Consider the following 23,079-nt stretch of genomic DNA (forward strand, 5'->3'; position numbering starts at 1 on the left):
CTTTTAGAAAAGAAACTGCCTCGGCATGTTTCACCTCATCAAACTTGCTAATGCCAAGTTTTGTTTCCTAGATGTTTATTTTAAACCATTTCAAAAATCAAAAAAGCATGCTGTAGTCAGGGCATGGTCTGGCAGGGAGCCTCTATGAACTAGAAGGCGTAATGCAGCTGCTGTGTCGTGGTTAAAAAGAGAAAATGGCAATCCAACTTCCATTCTTTCAAGATGACCAGGGTGGAGGCGAGAAGGGCTTCAGATGAGGTGCAATGTTTAGGTCATGTTTTGAATCGAGCTCGACAAGCTTTTCAACATAAGCTAGGCTCACTTCATTTGAGGTTAAACCATTTTTTTTAACAACGTCTTCGGGAAGAAATATTGACTGTCCTCGTGTGAGGTGGTTGCGCAGATTTTTCAATATATGTGCCACATCTGCCATAAAGAAGATCTGTCTACTGCTGTCACATGGATGGGAAGAGGACACAGCTGCGGCAGTGCCTCCCAACAACAATTCCAAATTCTTTCCATAGTGCCTGGTTGCCGCCGCCCATATCACAGACTACGGCATCTCTCATGATCCCAATCTTTTCGCATTCTTTGATAATTTCAAGAATTATACCTTTCACACTTTTGCTGCAAAAAGAATTTGAGTTAAATGGTAAGCTACCGTCTCTTTCCACCGCGTAGTGACTCCAGCCAGCATGACAAGGCCATGAGTGGCTAGGGCATTATCAGGAAGGTTGTCGTTTGCTAATGAAACTGTAGTTTTCCCTATCACAGTTTCCGTCCCTTGACCGTAGGCGATTCCTGGTTGGAGCTGCATTTCGTTCAATATTAGTACGGCATGTCGTTAATATTCTGCCATGAGTTTCACCTTGTAAAGAGATAATTACACGTAAATATATGTCGCATAGCAACGAATGCTAAAGAGCATGAAAACATGCTCGAGCAGGTTATTTTAAACAGTTGAGCTGATCACAAGGCTCAAAAGAAGAAAAACAAAGGCACTGACTCTGAATTTCACGTCAAGGGGGCAATGTGTGTCGACTATATTTTACAAACGCAAAAGGATCTACAAAAACACTATGCTCTTAAGATCCATTGAAGCCGTGCCGACATTTTACCTACTCCTTTGGTTCCTTTTCACACAATACCACTGACACCATGCGCATACGGTGAACAGTAAGCTTTATCGCTTTGTCTCTTAACTATCTGTTTTGCAAACTTTTCATTGTCATTCCCAGTGGTGCTGTCAGACAAATAATTTATTTTACTGTTACGCCAAAGCACATGTGAAGATGTTGGCATGGCTGCTGCACACCTTTGCTGCCTTTCATTTTAGAGAACTTGGTGTTCTGTTTATATTCTAGAAGCATTACCTTAAAATGTATTTGAAACGTCAGCTCCCTCATGATTCTCTAGCCTTTGCATTGGTCCCTTTGTCCAGTGCGGTTTCAAGATACAAAATACTTAACCAGATATATCAACAGTCGACTTTAACATACTCAGCGCTGTATCACAGCAGCCAATGCGAACTTATATCGCATTAAATGTTTTCCCTTGCTTCCTTCGAAATAAGAGCGATTGTGGTTTTCACACATTTTGAGAGCCTAACTGCTCTCAAAATGTGTGTCAGTAGAGAATAAATCTGCTATACTCACCTTGACAGCCAGCGATGGTACGATGTCATGAAGTATGTCAGGCAAAAACTTGAGATTTTCTAGGTGTTTCTGCAGGGTACGTTCAGATGGCAGGGGTGTTCAAATCTCTCGTACAACATTATAACCCCGAGATCCACAAGCGAGCCTTTTCAATTGTAGCAGTTGACCATGGTGTGCCCTGCATTGTAGGCAATTCCAGGCATTTGAGCTGGTCATTGTCAAGAAAGTGACAACCTCGTTCCTTCAGAATGTTTTTTATCGAATTGCAGCATTCATTTGTCGCTTACAGATGGCCACTCTTCGATTCTGGCTTTGCACCAAGCTCTCAAGTTCTGATATTCTCTTTTGTAGAGCAGCCACATTTTCTAGAGAAAGGGCTTGATCAGGTGAGTGTCCTAATTGAAAAAAAGAACAAACTGTGTCATGAAGTATGAGCAGTGCCATCATTTGTGTATATTCTTGAAAGAGCTTGCACATTAGAATTATGGCAATCCCCTTTGAACACACTGCAAGAAATTCTCACCATCAGCTTGAGTTTCAAGTGCAGGAGGAGACTCGTGGCTAGATGTAATGGGAGATTGTGAGTCGGTGAATGCTGCAGTTGCTTGGCAGGGAAACTTGGCACCGAAGCATTCTGCATAGAAAATGATACAAAAATACTATACAAGAACTGAAACGAGAAACAAATGCCCAATAAAATTTTCAGTTGTTACCTAAGATATACCAATAATTTATTTCTATGCACCTAAGCCTCGAGTACAGAAACTACGCACTGCAGTAACATTGAGGTTTTGTTTGCTGCGTGCACATAAGAAAAAGGCTCATAATCAGCTTTCCAATTCAAACCTAGGCCAGCGTAGATTTCCTTCTAGCATGTGCACACTGTTATGCACTGATGCATGTGACATTTTAAAGGGAGTACATACAATCCACTCAACTGGCAGGCGTGAGATTTGAGCCTTGATTTGTAGTTGTTCTAGTAAAAATGATATGTCATTTGTGACTATCACCATTTTCCTTATGTCTGTGGCGCTACAAATTTTGCTGTGCACTCCGATGGCTCCTTTCAATAACAAGATGGCATTTTCCAAATGGCAATTGTAAAATAAAAATTACACCATGAAATCATCACAGTCATTTTGGGCTGCAGAGTCTGGAAGAAGCTCGAGGCAGTAGAACCGCAAAGAGTTTGTGTGCCTGCGCATATTGTAGATGTTGAGAATGAGAATCGATAGGAGGAACATAAAACTAGAGGATACCCTGCTGAATGCATTTTATACAACATAGCGCCCTTACCTTGCCATGAGCTCTGCAGCGAACTGCCTGCGTATGAGCAGCCTGCACAGACAAGGACAACAAATCACCAAATAGATGTGCATACCACCAGTGTACTGCATTAATGAACGGCAGCCGAGACCACTTACAGGTAGTAACATGTGTCCCCCTGGTAGCCAGAAGCTGTTCTGCAGGGTGACTGAGTGCCTGCATGATCGAAAAATATGAGTGGCCAAAAGAAGTGAAAATGGCAGCAGCCAGAGAGAAAACCTTACAGTTGATGTAGCCCACAGCTGCAAGCAGGAGCTCAAGACCACTGGGTGTCGAAGAAGCCTCTGTCCCTGTGCACAACCTATCTGTTAGGTAATAAGTAGAGGAAAAGAGACGGATGAAAGAAAACAGGCTGGCTGTGGTAATAAAGTTTAAGAGGGAACAATGATAAAGCCCCTTTAAAGTTTCCTTTTTAAATATTCCTTTATCCTCTGAGGCAATAAACAATGTTATATAAAAAATTGACGAATGAAGAGCCGCCCTGATGTGACCCTATAGTGAATGAAATTTACCTTTCGATAATTGCGGCAGCATGCTGTCAGTAGGGCCAGCTTCTAAAGATATATCAAAGCAAAAAACAAGAAACCAGGAACCTTCAGTAGGCTTTGTATCTTATCACATGCAGCATAGTAAATGGCTTTCGTTCTGCTTGCTGCATTTCAAGTGACATTTTGCAAGGTGCTGCACCAGAACCTGCATGACAAGAGACAACAAACTCTGTTGCTAGATAACAGTAGCATGCATGAAATGCTCGTGCTTTCTCTGTAATTCAATTGCAGAAAGAGAACCTTAAAGTTTACTATTACACACAGGTGCTGATCAAGTAAACAGAGAAAGCAATTTCATTTGATTGGCAGTCACACCTTCTCTAATAAAATAATTTTTTGCATGACAAAGATCACTAAAAGTCACTATACCTGTCAAAACATGCTGTGAAAGTTTCAATTAGACAACACATGAAAAAATTAATTCCTATCCCGTAATCGAGAGTAGACATAAGCATGAAATGGTTACAGGCTCCGTTGCAGCCTTGTCACCTTAGTGAGCGGCAGTATAATTATACGGGTTCGGCAGAGGCGAGCAAGCTTCCGGTGGGGGGGGGGGGGGGGAGAAAGGGATCTCTTTCCACAAGACCCTTCCTAACCTCTCCTTTAAATCAGACTCCGTTGCTCCCTCGGGCAGAAAATGAAGTAAGCATGCAAATTATAGGAGTGGCCCATCTCAGTTTGAAAGTCACCGAGTTGGTGATATAGTCAAATTAGGTTGTGCACCTATTCTGGTCAAATGTCAAGGGGCGGCCCACCTATATTTGTAAAGCATATAACGGTGGCTTCCAAAAATTAGGGAGTAGGCACTGAATCGGTCATATCTCGGCACATGCAGTTTGGTCAAACTTTAGGGGTCCAGAAATTCCAATTTCGGGTGCGGCGAGCATAAATATAAAAGGCACCACTCTACTGTCGATTCTGTCGTGTTTCTACTGTCGTGTCGATTCTTCGTCTCATCTCGGTCGGTACCGGATGTTCGTTCTCTGTGTCGATTCGTCACTTAAACGTAGCCTACAGTGGCAGCTAAAAGCATTTCATGCTTAAAATGTTAGGCGACGATAGCGTGCTCCGATTACATTTGCTCGTAGCTATAATACTGCTTATTCAACAGCGACGGTGCCGCGCATCGATTACTACGAAGTCCAGAACACATGTTAGGTGTAATCTCACGTTTGGCTGGCGGCTTCCTGGGCGTTGGCTGTTTCCGACGCATGAAGAGCGATTGGAGGGCGTCGGGTTTCAATTTTTTTATGCCACAGTCTTGAAGAACCAGCGGCTCGAATTTATCCTCCGTGAAATGATCCTGCTCAATGGTAGAACAGGAAAACAATGACGCTATAAAGCCATGCTCCATTAAAAACAAAACAACATTCTTGACTCGAAATAACATACAACGGCGAGGTTTCGCGCATATATATATATATATATGTTCGTATACAGACAACATAAATACCCAAGAAAGTAGCAGGGGGGACAGCGGCCGATGTAGCTCAGTTGGTAGAGCACCGGACGCGTTATTCGGAGGTCGTGGGTTCGGATCCCACCATCGGCACGTTGTTTTTTCTTCTACTTTGTGTCTAATTATCTTTCCCCTAAACAGATTACATTACTAATTTCTGTGGTTATCGAAGTAAACATTAAAAAAAAATTACATAAACATACCATCCCCAACGCTTTCCCTGGCCTCGCCGACTGTTGGCTTCTTTCCTTCATATATATATATATATATATATATATATATATATATATATATATATATATATATATATATATATATATATATATATTGTTACGGGAAATATTCACAGTAGGGCAGTTGTCCACACCACTGAGGATGATCACAGCACAGCACTCGTCTGCGTCTTCTTCCTCTGGAAGTCTGTCGCACTTCTTTTTCGTCAGCACAACCAGCGAATACCGCTCAGTAACACTACCCCCCCTCGGGAAAAGCACAGTCCCGGTGCGTTCTACGTTTGTGAAACAGAACGTGCATAATAGGGCTTTAGGCGGGACACATGCACTATTTCAGAGGATGGCGCTCTGGACGAGGATTTCGGAGGCACAGATTCAACTTCGTATGTGACGTCTGTCACGGGGCGCAAGACTCGGTAAGGGCCTGTGTAACGGGGCAAAAGTGTTTCACACAAGCCCACGCGACGGCACGGGAGCCACAGCAAGACGAGTGACCCAGGAGTGTAGTGGACATCACGGTGGCGACTGTCGTACCGGAACTTTTGAGAGTCTTGGGATGCAGAGAGCCTGGCATAAGCTATCCGGCGGGCATCATGAGCGCGGGCTACGGCATCACTGGCGTAAGTACTGGTGGCGTCTGCCGCGGGTAGTGAGGTGTCGAAGGGCAGTAACGTGTATCGGCCAAATAACAGATAAAATGGGGAGTATCCAGCGGTAGAATGGACTGGTGAATTGTAGGCGAATGTCACAAAGGGTAAATGAATGTCCCAATCCCGGTGGTCGTCAGACACATACATGGACAGCATGTCTGTGAGGGTACGGTTTAGGCGTTCCGTGAGGCCGTTGGTCTGGGGGTGATAGGCTTTGGTTGCTTTGTGACGGACGGAGCACGAACGGAGAATTTCGTCAACCACTCGCGACAGAAAGCAGCGGCCACGGTCAGTTAGTAGTTCACGAGGGGCACCATGATGTAGAATCACGTCTTCGAGGAGGAAGTCAGCGACGTTTGTGGCGCAGCTGGTCGGGATGGCTCTGGTAATACCATACCGCGTAGCATAATTGGTGGCGACGGCGATCCATTTGTTCCCTGAGGCGGAAACTGGAAAGGGCCCACGAAGGTCAACACCTGCACGGGAAAACGGGTCGGTGGGTATTGGGATCGGCTGCAAATGGCCTGAAGGCAAAATTGTGGGTTTCTTTCGACGCTGACACAATTCACATGCGGCAATGTATTGCTGGACGGAGCGTTAGAGCCCCGGCCAGTAGAAGCGTCGGCGCAGGCTGTCGTATGTGCGAGAGACACCCAGGTGGCCAGCTGTTGGAGCATCATGAAACTGGTCAAGGATGGTGGAACGCAGATGTTGAGGAACGACGAGCAAAAGGCCTGTGCCGTCTGGTCGAATATTGCGTCGGTATAGGGTGTTCTTGTGGAGTATATATAAGACAAGAGATGGATCAGGTCGGTGGCAGGTCAGACGCAGGATAATGGAATGGAGCAAAGGATCTAAGTGTTGTTCGTCGGCAATGTTAGAAAAGGCCGACACAGACAAGACACATGCGTCATCGTCAGAGTCGGTAGGACTAGGGGAGTCGACGGGATGACGGGACAAGCAGTCTGCATCCTGGTGAAGCCGGCCGGACTTGTACACGACGGAAAATGTATACTCTTGTAATCGAAGCGCCCAGCGCCCCAAACAGCCTGTAGGATCTTTGAGAGAGGAAAGCCAACACAAGGCATGATGGTCTGTTATAACAGCAAAATGCCGGCCAAACAAATAAGGGCGGAATTTTGTAATAGTCAAAACAAGTGCCAGGCACTCTCGCTTTGTGATAGAGTAATTTTGTTCGGACGTAGATAAGGGGCGGCTGGCATACGCAATCACCCTTGTGTGGCCGTGTTGTCGCTGGGCAAGTATAGCTCCAATGCCGTGGCCACTTGCGTCGGTGCGGAGTTCAGTATTGGCAGATGGGTTGAAATGGGCCAAGACGGGTGGAGTTGTGAGAGCAGCAATAAGTTCCGAGAAAGCTGCAACTTGTTCAGGCCCCCAGGAGAATGAAACGTCTTTCTTTAGGTGAGAGTGGTGAGAGGACGAGCTAGCGCTGCGAAATTCGGGACGAATCGTCGGAAATAAGAATATAGCCAATAAAGCTTGGAACATCGCTGGATGAACGTGGAGTGGGAAAATCTCTGACGGCACGAATCTTGTCGGGGTCAGGCTGAACGCCGGCAGCATTAACCAAGTGACCAAGGACTTTGATATCTCGGTGACCAAAGCTGCACTTTTGGAGTTAAGTTGCAGTCCCGCGCGGCGAAAAAGCGCTAGGATTGTAGAAAGGCGACGGAGATGGCTTTCAAATGTAGACGAGAAAACTATAACATCGTCAAGATAGCACAAACAAGTGGTCCTCTTGAAGCCTCGGAGCAAAGAGTCCATCATACGTTCGAAGGTTGCTGGGGCATTGCAAAGCCAAAAGGCATGACTTTGAATTGATAAAGGCCGCCAGGGGTGATGAACGCTGTTTTTGCACGGTCTCTCTCGTCGACAGAGATCTGCCAGTAGCCGGAACGAAGGTCGATGGACGAAAAGTAGCTGGTTCCGTGCAAAGTATCAAGCGCGTCGTCCATACGCGGAAGAGGATACAGATCTTTTCTGGTTATCTTATTTAAATGACGATAGTCAACGCAGAATCTCCAACTGTTATCTTTCTTTTTGACCAACACAACAGGGGATGCCCAGGGGCTGCTGGAAGGCTCAATTATGTCGTTCGCCAACATTTTTTCGACCTCTGTTTGGATGACGCGTCGCTCAGCAAGCGAAACACGATAGGGCCGCCTGTGAATAGGACTGGCGTCACCGGTGTTAATGCGGTGACTGACAACTGTGGTTTGACCCAATGGGCGGGTACCGAAGTCAAAAAGGTCACTGTAGGTGAGCAAAAGCTGTTTTAACTCTGCGGCGAAGTCAGGCTGGAGATCAGCTGCAATAATACTTTTAACAGGATCAGAGCGCGATGTAGAGGACGAGAGAGGTGTTGCAGGGACGGCATTTGGATTATCGGTAGTCAGAGCTGAAATGGCACAATCGGTCATAGGCGACAGCTCTGCTAGTGAAATTCCCTCGGGCAGAACTTGAGTTGATAAGCTGAAGTTAAGGACCGGGAGAGTGGCACGGTTCTGGGAGATATGCACAATCACATGAGGAAGGCTGACGTGCTGCAAGATGACATCAGTAATGGGACACGCAAGATAGTCGCCGTCTGGGACGGGTGGGAATGGTGACATAGGGATGTAGACGGCAGCTTCAGGAGGAAGGCGGCAGAACTGTGCTGATCGAAGGCGGGGTGAGCAGGAGGGGTCTTCAGAGCAGAGCGGAAGGTCCAAGCGAAGTAGGCCGGTACAGCAGTCAATGAGGGCAGAGTGGGCTGTTAAAAAGTCAATGCCAAGGATAACGTCGTGGGGGCATTCTTGGAGGACGGTGAACAACACTGGAGCATGACAACCACCAATGGTAACTCGCGCTGTACACATGCCAACCACGGCGGCAGGGCTTCCATTGGCGATTCGAACTGTGGGCGAGACGGCTGGAGCAAGGACTTTTTTGAGGTGACGGCGAAATGAGGAGCTCAGAACGGACAGTTGTGCGCCGGTATCAATGAGAGCAGAAACGGGAACACCATCCACAAGGACGTCGATGCGATTATTTTGTAGGGCAGGGGTCAGCAGAGGTTTTTCAGTCCGGGTCACAAATGCAGTGTCACCTCCGGGAGCTTCATTGGCTAGTTTTCCGGTATGTGGCTGGAATAGGACGTGGACAGACGGCGGCGAGGAACAGAAGAACGCGAGCGTCGGGTCTGCGCGGATGGTGAACGGTTGGCATCTGAGGCAGGGACACCGGAGTCAACAGTGGTCAGGTCGAGGCGAGGTGAGGTATAGCGAGGGGCATAGTCTCCTCGGCGGCCAACGGCTACGGCAGTGACGGGAAATGTGGCCAACGTGGGAACAAGTAAAGCAGATGGGACGATTTTCATGGGTACACCACTCATTCCGATTGCGGTACCGATATCGGGGCGAGAAACCGGCGGTGGGTGAGGCAGCTGCAATTACTGGAGGGGCAGGTCCTGAATCCACGGTGTCGGTGCGGCAGGTAGAAGGAAGACCCATATTGGCAACCTCTTGGCGAACAACAGCCTGAATGAGTGATATTGTAGCCAAGGTACAGTCGGGGGTAGGCGAGAGTGAAGATGCAGGAGTCATTGCCTCGAGCTCTTCGCGGACGATGCGGGTCAAAGTAGTGTCATTAGTTGGCGGCCGAGGAGGCGGAACATGACACAGGAAGGTCTGGCAGCCGTGTTCGGTAGACGGTCGAAACGATGAGATATGCGTCTCTGTTTCGGTTGTTCGAAACGTCGGCACACTTGTAAGTACAGAGTCCACGGTGGAACAATCCCTGCATAAAAGGAGGTTGAAAGCATCGTTGGCAATGCCTTTTACTATGTAGCCGACTTTATCCTCCTCAGGCATGGCGTGGTCGACTTTGCGGCACAGGGATAGGACGTCCTGTATATAAGTGATGTAAGACTGTAGACGCTTGCGCGCGAGAAGCGAGCGCCTTTTTCGCGGCAAGGTGACTTCCAATGGGCTTTCCGAAGAGGTCGTGGAGCTTCTGCTTACAGATGTCCCAAGATGTGAGGTCCTCTTCATGGGTCTCAAACCACACCAGCGCTGTCCCAGTCAAGTAAAAGATCATATTAGCAAGCTTAAGTGTGGGATCCCCCCTGTTGTGCTTGCTGACTCGTTCGTATAGGGCCGGCCAGTCGTCGACATCAACGTCGTCGGTCCCACAGAAGGTTCCGGGGTCACGGGGATGCGCCATGACGACAGCAGGTGCGGCGGCAGTAGATGTAGCGGCGTCAGTAGTCATAGTGGTGGTAATGATGCGTCGGCCGCTGCGGAGATCCAGCTTGTGACGGGGATCGAAAGATTCACCTCCACCAAGAGATGTTACGGGAAATATTCACAGTACGGCAGTTCTTCACACCACTGAGGATGATCACAGCACAGCACTCGCACAGCACAGCACTCGTCTGCGTCTTCTTCTTCTGGGAGTCTGTCGCACTTCTTTTTCGTCAGCACGGCCAGCGAATACCGCTCAATAACAATATATATATATTTCCCCTTCGCTGCCTGCGGGTCTCATTGTTGCGTTTCTATGCGACAAAATTCTGCGCAAGATTTCACGCGCGGGATTTGCTGCGATTTTCAATATACTTGCAACTCATCTATGCGCCTTGTCTTCTAGCGTCTCGGAAACGGCGCGAGCATTGGTCCAACGAGAATATTTTCGTTTCTTTAGAACGCGAATATGAGTCAACAATATGCTCGGTCAGCAAGCAAAACGTTCCTTCTTTGGCTAAGAGCCATCACTGCTTCGCTATATGGGCCTATGAATGCATGACGCAATCGCTAGTAATCAAGGGCATTTAGTCTACGCCTAATCGAGGTAAATCGAGGTCTAATACGAAAACTGTGCAAATATAATGCGCGGGCATATGACACTTAGTTGGGCGGAAAAATGAACATATGCGTGCACAGCGCGTGACAGCATATTTGGTTAGGGATAAGAAATTGCTCACTTACCTCACAGAGCCGCGACCATGGTGTTCCATTGCATTGCGGGGCACTCTGGATTGGAAGGTAATGAGGTCGCGGATAGGCTAGCTCGATCAAAATCATATGATCTGGAAATGCCCACAGTCCCTACCTACGCGACTCATCACTGGGAGGCTCAGCTCCAACCGGGGGACATAGATAAAGCTCATCCAGCTGGCGGAAAACGCCGCCGCTGCTCAAGGGATAGCGGCCATCGTTTAAGTGGGGGCGGCCATTGGGGTCGCTCGTCTGTATCCACTGGAAATAAAGTGTCCCCCCCCCCCCACTACTAAGCCATATGCTCGTTCATCCACCAATACCTGGTTAACTGAGCTCTGCTATCACTTATTCAGCATTTTGTGAATGCTGTTTGGGATATAAATTCTCATTGAGTCAAAATATGTGTCTGTTTTTCTTTAGATTCTTTGCAGTGCTGAAGAATTTTATTTCAGTGCAGCTGAGGTTCCACGTCAGTGAGAGTTCAATGTTCATTCACTGCACAAATTGCCAAGCAGATGAATTTTGCTTTTCACTATGCAGAGTAAAGAAGGTATCTTCCCCCATAAGTATCAGCAAAATATACTAGTAGAGATAGGAAAGGTAGCGAAAAATCGGCAGCAATGAGCTATCTCACAGGTACATGTACCTGCAGTGAAAATTTAATTCGAAGGCAGTCCACACCTGAAAATATCATGCACCTTGTGTAGATTGAAAACCTTCTCAAAACAGCTTTTTGGAGATAATTTCTGAGATAATTTCTGCCCGAGATTGCACGACGATTGACAAGCGCTACTACCTACTGTTTATTAGCGTGTGTACACACCGTAATAAACAGTTGGTAGTAGCGTTTGTCAATCGTCGTATGTGTTTTCTTTCCTTTTGTCCCCGTGCAAGTTTTTGCGCTAATTTCTTTTTAAATATGCAGAACCAACTAGCCCGACCACACGCACGCCTTAAATTCTTTATGTTTAATTACTTTTACGACATCCTTACAACTTAATATTTTTGTGACATCTTTAGTACAAAAAGGGTACCTGTTTTTGGCACTTTTTTTTCAAGATTTCTAATCAGCACATTATTCTGAAAGTAATATTTTAAAAGTTCAATGGTTCGTCCTAACTTCTACTCCCTTAGCAAAATCAAAATACAGAATATTAGACCAGACCATTATTTACATACAACACTGAGTTTGTTTCATCTGTGTAGGACACAGGGAACAGTAAGGCTTTCAATCATATGCAGATCAAAAATATTAAGGTCAGCCAACATACGAGCATGCTTACGCTCAGTTATGTGAAGCACGCATAGCTAACTGTTCAATTGCAAATGCACACAAGTCTAAGACATGGAAGAAAAACTTAATAAATACAGAAGTTGGTAATTCAGGTGACAAAGAAATGACATACCAATAATGGCACCAACTTTCTTTTGGTCCAAAGCCTCCCACACCACTGCTTCAGGATGGGCATTTGATTTACGCCCAAGGAGAGACTTGCCGCGAAGCTCCACCGGTGTAAAAAGCTGCCGCAAAAGCCCTCTAGAAACTTTGGCTGGGGCTCCTGGGCAGCTGCCACGCAGCCTGTCCAAAGCCGTCTCCTCTACTTTCACGCCGCCCCCAATGTCCACCTGGGAATGAAAATTTCACTTGAAGTAATGAAAAGGCAACCAGCAAATTATAAGCGGAATCGCTATTTACAAATAAGAGCATTATATCAAACCTTCATTTTCCTTTGAAGAAATAAAGAAAAACTAAAGCTTTATAATGGGTGTCATGTGATAACGCGAGTGCGATTCTGTAAGCATGTAGCTTCAGGCCAGAGGTAGCAATAAGCAGGTTAGGTGTGCCACGCTGCCTTTGTTGCTTCATGTACAACAAAATGGTGGCAACTCTGATATTACTGAATAGTTCCTGTTCTTGTAGTGGCCATCATCTTCATTGTGAGATTAACCACTTCCCAGTCGAATGGACTTCAATGGCATGAGGTCAAATGGATAGCCTTCATTTCAGCCAAGTTCACAGAGGCAATTAATCATTCCACTATACTGCATAAGATTCTCATACAGCAATGTGTTAAACTAACTTCAAACCACAAAGCCCGCTTGCAGCTGCAGGCAGGGCTTTTGAAAGCACTTTACCAGAGACAATACAGCACAATTGAGCTTTTCTGAAAACATCGAAGTTTTAAGAACAAAAGGCAAAGAAACCTGGATCACACGGATTAGGCATCATTGGACTTTTGCTTAGCTCCATTTACCTCTTCCCATCCACCATCTCTGCTTCCTCTTGCCTGGCCTTTTGGCAGCTGTTATCAGTGACAAGCGTATATATCGTTATGTCGCTCTGGATCTCGGTATTCTTACCTGGATGTATCCCAGAATAATATAGCGATATTTGTGTTTCCTTTTAGGACAAGTTCACAAGCTCCAGCTCCATTACCTGAATTTTAAATGTGCCTGCTCTCTGCTGCGCACTCCCGATTACATTTTCCAGATTCTTTGCATGTACGAATAAAACTTCCAGTAAAATATCAGCTTCCAGATGCTACTGACTGGAGATATGTTCCACGTTTTCCAGTGATATTTTACCAATAGCATTTTGGCACAAAATTTGCTTTAAGTCGATTGCCCACTTCTTGTCTCACCTGCCAGCTGTAACCACCATTGTTCATGCTGAAACAAACCTATGTTATCAATTTTGTTAAATATAACACACCCTAACTTTCAAGCAGAAGGGTAAACTGATGCAGTAACACCGCCTGCGCTGGATGACTTAATTCAGTGGGAACAGTGGAAAACAGAATTAAGGACCTTCGAAAACTTCTGAAGCAAACAACATGGTCTAGCGGCATCCACCATGACACCAATTTATTGAAAACAGGTTGCTTGAATATTGTAACGTAGCCGTTTAGGCTCGTAACCAGAAGGTTGGTTTTTAATAGGGGATTGACCTAGCAGGCAGCGAAGAGCAGGTCAGAGCACCGAGTGACAGCAGCGACTTCAGCGTCTTCTCGAACGCCAGGGGGCCACTTCGAGTCCGCGCACGAGACGTAAAGCACCACTCTATTTTGGAAAATATGAGCCACATCAATTGTGGTGCAAGGACCTATGCATATCTTAAAGATTTCCTTCACGGTCGTACCGTCTACGCCGACCTCGGTCTGGCAGAACCCAGCCAAATACAGCTAGGCACACGCGGCACGCCACAGGGTGCTGTTCTATCACCCTTACTTTTCAATATTGCTTTAATCAAACTCCCAGCCCAGCTAAATCAGGTATCGCAGCTACGGTACGCCTTCTACGCGGATGACATCACTATTTGGACCACGGCCTATTCTACCGCGGAAATCGAAGACCGCCTTCAAGAGGCCGTAACCATCGTGCAAGCCTACGCCGCTAACTGCGGCCTTACTTGCTCCCCCGAAAAGTCGGAATTGCTGGTACTACACAGCTCCCGCCTACGCAGACCCACTGTTGAAGTCAACCTCAATGGAAACCCAATACCACAGAAGGACACCATCAGGGTTCTAGGGCTTTACATCAACGACAAGGGCAGAAATGTGCACGCCCTCACTCGGCTCAAAAACACCAGTCTGCAGGTTGCGCGTATGATAGCCAGGGTTACTACCAACGACAGGGGTATGCTCGAACAAGCACCCTGCGCCTGGTTCAAGCATTCATCATTAATAGAATTGTGTATTCGACACCGTATCTGCACCTCAAAACGGGAGACTATAAGCAAATCGACTTCATTATACGAAACGCAGTTAAAAAGGCGCTGGGCCTGCCCCAAAGCACTTCCACAGAACGTCTTTTGCAATTAGGGGTGCACAATACAGCCGAAGAACTCCTTGCCGCCCAACGCGCCACCCAGATAAATCGACTAGCAGATAACTGACTAGCCCGCAAGGTCTCGTACAAAAACAGGCTATACCGCCCGGGTGGTCAGACTCGTTCATAGCCAATCCCCTATCCCGCAATATGCATCCTCTGTTCCACCAAGGGCGCCGGAAGGCGCGGGCCAAATACATCCAGGAAAAGTACGGGACGGACACTGAATCCTACTACGTAGACGCAGCAAAGTCAGAAGCGGGGTACACGGTAGCGGTTGTGATTCACCAACAACAACTGGTTGATGCCCTCACCATCTGCGATGACAATATAGAAATGGCGGAGGAGGTGGCCATTGCTTTAGCCGCCACGCATACCACCTAATAACAGACTCTATGGCTGCCTACCGCAACTACATCAAAGGACGAATATGTCCCCAGGCTGCCAGAATATTGAAAAATTATGGACACCCCGAACAAGATAAATGCCTCGTCTGGACACCGGGACATCAAGGCGTGGAAGGGAACGAGTGCGCCCATGCCGCTGCCCGAGCTCTCCTCCCCCGGGACTCCACCCTCCATCCTCCACACCGCCCTATCCCGGCCCTCTTGCGACGTATGCGGAGAGGTTACAGCACTGCAGACTTTCTCGCAGAAAATATCCACCCCCAGCCAAGGGGCACTCCAAAGCGGATGAAGTTAGATGGCGACGCCTACAGACAGGTACATATAACACACCAGCCTGTTTAAACACAATACACCCCGGGTTGTGCGACCCCAAATGCAAATATTGCGGGGAAAAGGCAGGCCTGCACCGCATGGTGTGGACCTGCCCACACAATCCTCCAGATGATCCGAATGCAGTGCCAACAATTGAGGGGTGGGAGGCTGCCTTATCCAGCTCTGGACTAGAGGCCCAACGGGCCCTCGTGACACGTGCGCGGGTAGCAGCGGCAGCCGCTGGAGTCGCGGACTAGGGACCCCACCTACACATCCCCCTCCCTTAAATATACCTAATAAAGTTTTTTCACTCACTCACACGAGACTCTCGATGAGCAGCCCTCCGAGCGGCTGCTGTTGCACACGCTACATTACCCCCCTTTCTAAAAAAAAGAATAAATGTCAACTTGATGAATTCGAAAGGAGAGAGAAAAAAAATAAAGCAAGAAACATGCGGTAGGCGGTGTGTTAATTTTCTCGCGAAAAGTACGGCTTCATGCGCATTTCATGGACAACCTCGGATTTCTGCTGGCGACGAGTAGAAGAAAAGCCGTCCGGAAGCACTTCGTACGTGACGTCGCTCAGCTGACGGACCACTTTGATGGGCCAAAGTACTGCTTCAGAATTTTTTTGGATAGTCCCCGACATCGAATCGGAGTCCAGAGCCACATTCTGTCGCCCGATTCGAAAGTTACTGCACAATGGCGGTGATCGTAAAGCTTGGCGTCTCGACTTTGCTGGTTCCGGATGCGTGCCCTCGCCAGCTGTCGCGCTTCTTCTGCGCGTTGAGTGAACTCCTCGGCGTCAACTTCGATGTCACGGCCGTCGTGGGGCAACATGGCTTAGAGCATTGTCGAAACTTCGCGGCCATACAATAAGGAGAACGGCGTCATTTGCGTTGTTTCCAGCTGCGCCGTGTTGTACGCAAAAGGTGACGTACGGCAGGCCGTCATCCCAAGACCGATGTTCAACATCCACGTACATGGACATCATGTCGGCGAGAGTTTTGTTTAGACGTTCTGTCAAGCCACTAGTCAAGCCAGACATTCTTTTTCGGTGGTGGAATAGTTCGATTCGGCACGGGACAAAGTCCGGCTGGCGTATGCGATAACTCGCTCGGCACCGTCTTGCCACTGGACGAGTACAGCGCCTAGACCCACGTTGTCGGCATCTGTGTGGACCAGAGTCTCGGCATTCGCATCGAAATGGGCAAGTACAGGTGTTGTCTGCAAGCGGTGCCGTTACTCGTCGAATGCCTTTTGCTGTTCGTTCGTCCAGGTCAAGGTGACATCATCCCGGGTGAGACGTGTCAACGGAGCGGCAATGCGTGAAGTTTTCAATAAACCTCCGGTAATAGGCGCAGAGGCCCAAGAAACGGCGAACTGTCTTCTTGTTAAATGGAGTCGGGAATTTGGTGACGGCTGCTGTTATAGCGGGATCGGGACGAACTCCACGATGGCTGACGATGTGGCCCAAGAACAGGAGCTCTTCATAGCCAAAGTGACACTTTTGTGGTTTTACCGTGAGGCCGGCAGATCGATAGCCCGTAGCACAGCGGAGAGACGTTGGAGGTGTTCTCGAACGTTGGTGAAAACACAACGTTGTCAAGGTAGACTAGACACATCTGCCATTTGAGAGCAGATAGAGCGTCGTCCATCATTCGCTGAAATGTCGCTGGAGCGGAGCACAATCCGAAAGGTAGGACTTTGAATTCATAAAGTCCATCGGGCGTGACAAACGCTGTATTCTTGCGATCACGTTCATCGACTTCGATCTGCCAGTAACCGCTCTTAAGATCAAGCGATGAAAAGTAGCGCGCGTGGCGCAGCCGGTTTAATGAGTCATCAATGCGTGGCAGCGGGTGGAAGTCTTTTTTTGTCACCTGATTGAGCTTACGGTAGTCCACACAGAACCTTAAACTTCCGTCTTTCTTCTTAACGAGGACAACAGGCGCAGCCCAGGGACTCCTCGATGGCTGTATTACACCGACATTTAACATCTCGTCTACCTGTTGAGCAATGACTTCGCGTTCCCGCGGTGACACTCGGTAGGGGTTCTGTCGGACTGGTCGGGTGCGGTCATCGGTTATTAAGCGGTGCTTAGTCAAGAGCGTCTGTTTAACCGCGGAGGCGGATGAGAAGCAGTCTTGAAACTGAAAGAGTAGCCCGACGAGTCTGTCCTTCTCTGCTGGTGATAGAGGGGGATTCACATCAGGGTCGAAGTTGGGCGTTTGGCTGGCAGACGGGTTGGTCTCAAGAACAAAGCAGTCGTGGGCTGCTTCTGCGACACCTTCAAAGTAGGCTACCGTGGTGCCTTTAGCGATGCGTTGCCGTTCGTTCCCTGAGTTTGTAATCAGCACGTGAGCTAGACCATTAGTCAGATAAACTACACCGCGTGCAACACAGACTCCATGACGTAACAGAAGCTCTGTGTTCTGGTCGGCAACGCCGGCAGCACAGGACTGGTCGTCGCACCTGACTGTGATGAGAGCAGCCGAACGTGGCGGCATGGATACATCCGCGTCAACGATGCGTAAAGGTGCGTGGCGTCGTTCGGAGTTAGCGGTCATCGTTGCAGGCGCCGAAAACATGACAGTACGGCGAGGAACATTAATAATGGCCCCATGCTCACGTAAAAAGTCCATGCCGAGTATAAGGTCCTTGCAGCAATACAGCAGGATAACAAAAACGGCTACAAAGGCTGAATAGGCGATGGGTACTCGGGCAGTGCATCGTCCGATCGGCGTCATAAGGTGACCGCCAGCAGTGCGAATTTGCGGCCCCAACCATTCAGTTTTGACCTTGGAGAGCCGATCTGCGAAATTCTTGCTTATTATTGAAAAGTCTGCCCCGGTGTCTACCAGAGCGGTTACTGGGGGTCCGTCGACGAGAACGGAAAGGTCTGTGCTAACAACGTGATCGGCTTGAGGGTGACTGGGAGTTTCGGGTTCATGCGGCGGCGGAGGCATTGCAGCCACAGCATCAGGCTGAGTCGTCACGGGAGGCTCTTCGGGACGTCGATTCCGTTCGTCAGCAACGTGCCCCCCTGAGGTTGCCGCCTTCAGTTTTCCCGGTATGGGCTTGGCGACCGGCGCCTCGGCTCATCATTAAACTCACGGCGGCCGGGTGACGAGTAGCGCACGGGAGAAGACTGTGTACTGTCGCTCGAAGAGGTTGCACGGGTTGCTAGGTATTCTTTGATTTCTGGAGGGCGTTCGCCGACCCGGGGACGCGGGGAATCACGAGCAAAACCCCGAAGACCGAGTTCACGGTATGGACAACGACGGTACAAGTGGCCGGGTTCTGCGCAGTGGTAGCACAGCGGCCGTTGGCGAGGAGTGCGCCAGACGTCTGCCTTCCAAACCGGTTGCTGCATGACGGGGCTCTGCTGGGATGGCGGCTGGTAGGGAGGCTGGTGGAATAGTGGCTGAGGAGCGGACGGCTGCATGACGAGACTCTGCTGGGATGGCGGTTGGCAGGATGTTTCGTACAACGGTGGCTGCAGAGTGGGCGGCTGCTGTGCTTCGAAACGAAGCTGTTGCGCAGGAGGCACTGCAAGCCGGCGAAGAGCCACTGCGTAGTTCATAGAGCGTGGTTCCGACAGTGACTCAGGCGGTGAAAATGTTTGACGGATTTCTGCACGCACGACTTCGGTGACAGCCGCGGCAGACGGGTTAGGCGAGCCGAGATTGAACTTGAGGAGCTCCTTGCGAACTACCTTGCGGATCAGCTCACGCAGCGAGTGATCTTGAGTGGACCCGTTCAATGTGGCCACACTGCTGAAGGGCTGACCACAGGCAGACTCCGTGCGCCGGTATCGTTGCTGCAGGGCTCGCTCAATGAGGGTAGCTTCATTGATGAAGTCCGCGACGGTTTGAGGTGGACTGCGAACCAGACTAGCGAAGAGGGGTTCTTTTGCGCCCTGCGTCAGGCGGCGCAACTTCGCTGATTCCGTCATGTCGGGATCCGCCCGTCGACAAAGACGGGTCACGTCCTCGGCGAACATGGCCACGCTTTCGTTAGGTAGTTGCACACGAGCTTCTAGGAGGCGGCGTGCGCGATCACGGCTGTCGTGGCTGGCAAAGGTTTCCCGCAGCTGCTGGCGAAAGGAATCCCAGTTTTGAAGACTGACCTCCCTATTCTCATACCACGTTTTGGCACAGTCTTCAAGCGCGAAATACACATTGCGCAGTTTCTGAGCTGGGCTCCACTGATTAAATTGCGCCACTCGCTCGAACTGGTCGATCCAGTCGTCGACATTCTCCCCAGTACCGTCATGAAAACAGAGGGGCGTACGAGGCTGCTGAAGCAGCAACTGACGCTGACTTGCCTGGGCCATAACAGAAGTCTCGAACATCTGGTTAGCTGGCGTCGGTTCAGGTAGAGTCGCGAATTCCGGCGCCAGACCCCGGAGGCGACGGCTGCAGCGATGAACAGGTATCGACACGAGCGGAAGCCGGTTGGGACTCGATGAGCGGCTGCGAGAGGCCCGAGACATGTAATTCAAGGCCTCACCTCCAGAAGGTTGGTTTTTAATAGGGGGTTGACCTAGCAGGCACAGAAGAGCAGGTCCAGAGCACCGAGTGACAGCAGCCGACTTCAGCTTCTCGAACGCCACGGGGCCACTTCTTCAAGTCCGCGCACGAGACTCTCGATGAGCAGCCGCCTAGCGGCTGCTGTTGCACACGCTACAATATGAAGAGTATATAAAAACAGTAAAAATGACAGGAAACTAGGAAGGGAACCGGGAAAAGAAAAAGAGAGGGCAGGAAACAAAGACTATGATTGATCTTGGTGTGCACCACATCACTGGGTTTTCCCTGTATCTGCTTCCGCATGGCTTCCGCTGTTCTGTCTGAGGGGCACTGCTAGTCGCCATTCAGCCTGCCTTTTGAGACATAGAGCAGCTGGCTTTTTTGCAAAAAAAAAAAAAAAAAATTAAACAGTGTATCAAAATTTAAAGACCTTCAAAGGTATTGAAACATTAAATCGAGGGTATTCAATGATTTGAAGGGTATTTCTGAACCCTGCTCAACATTGTTGTACAGCTGTTGGAGTTTCCCGAGCATACATGTTTGTAACCTGTTATATAGACAAGGCTGCTGCTAATACTTTGCATGCATGGATCCAGTTGCATTTCAAAACATAAATTGTAAAAGGAGGGTTTAAAACAATACATAACTGCTAATACTAGCATAGAAGGGACACACTAACTACTTCTAGTCGAAAACAATTCAAGTGTTAGCCTCAGTGCCTGCATACGTGGCGCTCTTCACGTCAATGCTACACAGTCGAAGATTCGTTTGAGCTGATAGCCTAATAATATTAGCATTTATTCAAGAACAGAATATTGTCGCAATGAAATGGTGTAATATTTCCACAACACTTTCGGCAGCAAAGAAAACTGAAATAAGTTCTTGGTAAGGGCCATCTCGCACTCACAGCTATCGTTCACATGTGCTATGTATTTTCGGACTATCATTCAAACCACAGTCATGATCCGTAGAAATCTTTTTTATACCCACATGACTACCTTAGTTCTTATTTGGAGAAACTTGGGGTCGAAAGGGCAGTATATCTTGACTAATTTGCAATTAAAGTGTCCAGATATTGTTTCAGTTCAGGCAGTGCCATTTGTTTAAAACATCCGGCATGTTCCTTTACTAAAGGAACTAACTCAGCAGGTCTGTGCTCTTTGCACTAATTGGGTGCATAATAAGGTTCTGACTCTGATCCAGGTAATCTGACCAAAAGAATGCTTTGTTGCAGCGGCTGTACCTCATCTAAAGCGTTGCTTTTTATTTCTTCTCTGCAGTTTGCAGAAGGTGATCTTGGGCTTGAACGGATACGTGAACAGGTGGAACAAAGCAATTACATTTGGAAGTATTCTTTTCGGCAAAAACCCATAAACGAGATGTTCCGTTCAGAGCCATTGTATCTGAGCAGAGCACGTGGCAGCACCTGGTCTCCAAATATTTGCAGAAACACATTTCCTCGTTGACTTTATCAGACCCCCTAAGGCTACCTAACTCTGAAGCCCTTGTTGAATTCCTCAAAGAACACACACAAGAAAATGTGTTGGCTTGAGCATGGATGTCAAGGATTTGTATTATAGCCTCCCCATGACTGCCTCCTTAAGCGTGTTCAAATGTGCATTACTGAAGATAATAATGAATGTGACTTCATTGATGCCTCAAGTGTAAGCGTTGGAAGTTTCCATGAACTTTTGAGGTTCTACCTGGAGTCCACGTCCATAGGCTGGAAGAACAAGCTGTATACGCAGAAGGCTGAAGTATGCATTAGGTCGAGTGTTGCACCGGTCTTGAGTGACATATTCTTAATGTACGTGGGCAGACACATGAAGATAACTTGGAAGGCTTACATCATTCCACCTTCAGGTATGTGGACGACTTTTTAGTATTCACAGACCGGGAAGGATTCAATCAACGAATGAGGGACATTATGGATGTGTTTACTGAGTGTGGATCCGGGTTGGAATTTACTGTTGAAGAACCAGTGGACGATTGGTTATAGTATTTAGATTTATTGATTCATTTCGGTGATGTTCATGTTTGTTGGGAATACAACCCGAGATCGATGAAGCCCTTGCTAAGCTCCAATTCGGGGCATTCCAAATTAGTGAAGAATGGGATGATCAACACATGCTTATTAAATGCGGTGAAGAAATCGTGTTACCGCGGCATGGGCAAGTGTTTTGAAAGACAAGTGACAAGAATTGCAAAGGCCGGTTATCGCGAGTCGGTTATTAACGAGGCCAGTTGCCGGGTGCTGAAGAGCCTTAAAAGAACGCACAGGCTGAAATCCCTGCCCAGCATGGGTGAGAGGAAGAGGAAGGTTGCGGTGGTACCGTATGGCACAGAATTTCAATTGGCCTCAAAAATGTAGGCAAGAGGTATGGTGTTGACGTCGCATTGACCGCCCCGCTCAAGATGAAGAGGATTTGCCCGGCTATTCCAAGGGAAAGAGAAGCGAAGAAGCAAGAATGTGGGGTGAAACATAGAAACCCATTTGTTGGATGCAAGACAGGGGTTGTGTACAGGCTTCCACTCTCTTGTGGAGCCTCTTATATAGGACAAACAGGACGATGCATTAATAAGAGACTACAGGAACAGCGAAACAACTTGGAAAGTAGAAAGGACAAAACGTTTCTGGTATCACATTGCCATTCATGTGAAATAATGAACAAGGAGAAGTGCAGTCCTACGTTTGACAAGGTTAGGATTTTGTATCGCCACAAAGAGAAGATGACGCGAGAGAGATAGTGGAATCATATTTTATTTGACGGACAATAAGTGTGTCAACAAGACTTCTATTGCTCTTTCAAGCAAAGAGGTGTCTTTTTAAGGGATTTTTTGTGCAGTAGGGAAACCCAGGGGATGTTTCACGTGATTGTTTCGTTTTCTTCATGTTTGTTTTTTCTGGGCCTTAGAATAATGGGCTTAGGCATAGTTGTGAGTCAGCGCTTGTACTGTGGGTTTCTTTTATCTTGTCCTTTGTCTTCGTGTTCGCGCTGTTTAAATTAATAATCAATAAGTATCAACTCGCCCAACAAAGTATCTTGGTAACTTCTCGGAGACATAAACATTGCTAAAATACAGTATATCTCCCTCTGAATACCAAGTAACACCTTACTGTTGAAAA

This window comes from Amblyomma maculatum, chromosome 2 (genome assembly GCF_055883805.1).
Source record: "Amblyomma maculatum isolate TAMU_Amacu chromosome 2, ASM5588380v1, whole genome shotgun sequence".
Taxonomy (NCBI): domain Eukaryota; kingdom Metazoa; phylum Arthropoda; class Arachnida; order Ixodida; family Ixodidae; genus Amblyomma; species Amblyomma maculatum.